Source organism: Pygoscelis adeliae, unplaced genomic scaffold (assembly GCF_000699105.1).
Source record: "Pygoscelis adeliae isolate BGI_AS28 unplaced genomic scaffold, ASM69910v1 Scaffold120, whole genome shotgun sequence".
NCBI classification, from domain to species: domain Eukaryota; kingdom Metazoa; phylum Chordata; class Aves; order Sphenisciformes; family Spheniscidae; genus Pygoscelis; species Pygoscelis adeliae.
In genome coordinates this window covers 1,440,258-1,440,969 of record NW_008824032.1, presented here as the reverse complement: position 1 = coordinate 1,440,969, position 712 = coordinate 1,440,258, and the positions used below count along the sequence as shown (strand labels likewise).

The 712-nt window shown below is 61.2% G+C and overlaps 1 protein-coding gene across 2 annotated transcripts in view; it reads right to left on the bottom strand.

Moving 5' to 3' along the window:
• Positions 1–138, bottom strand: part of KPNA1 (karyopherin alpha 1 (importin alpha 5)) — a 66,272-nt gene extending 66,134 nt beyond the window's left edge. For both annotated transcript variants that reach the window (XM_009329062.1, XM_009329055.1), the window contains exon 1: positions 134–138. The gene's annotated coding sequence lies outside the window, so the exon portion shown is untranslated. The remainder of the gene's footprint in view (positions 1–133) is intronic.
• Between the last annotated feature and the right edge of the window lie 574 nt (positions 139–712).

Sequence of the window (712 nt, the reverse complement as noted above, 5' to 3'; positions counted from 1 at the left end):
ATGGCAGGGCGGTGTCACGCGGCCGCGGGCCGTAACCTGCCGCCTGCCAGCGGTGCCGCAGGGGAGCTTCGTGACGGACAGCGGTGAAAGGGAGAGGGACCCCCCCAGGGGCTTTTACAGCCCCTTATATAACCTAGAGAGCTGATATTTCCGCTTTAATTAATGCTTCCTGCGATGAAGAGGTTTCCCAGCGGTGGCCTCGGTGTCACCACAAATCACGTCACTGCGAGCGAAGCAGTGCTGTCTGCTGCGCGCGCTGAGGGGTGCGGGGGAAAAGCGAAGCCATTTCGCAGTTTCACGGGCGATACCGTGCGGTAGTAAGACTGAACGGAGCGGAGTGGCAATAACAGACGCGGCGGTGGTCGCTGGTCGTATCGTTAGGATGAAAAGCCACAATAGCTGCTAGTCAGCCACGGTGTATGTTGAATTAGATGCACAAATTAGGCGGTGTGACAAAAGCTCGTCTGCACACCCACCAAGGAGCACAGGGAGACGACGGCAGGAGGGGGAGCCCAAACAGCACCCTGCCGGGCTGCTCCCAGGCCCATCACGGGAGCCGTCAGCCCACTGAAGGCCCAGAGGAGCACAGGGGCACGATGGCAGGTGGGAACCCAAATTAAGGACTCAGAGGAAGGGACGCCCTGTCCGGGCCCCTCCCAGGGCTGTCCCAGGGGAGCCTCAGTCCCAGAGCACCTTTAGGGCTGGGGGGGGT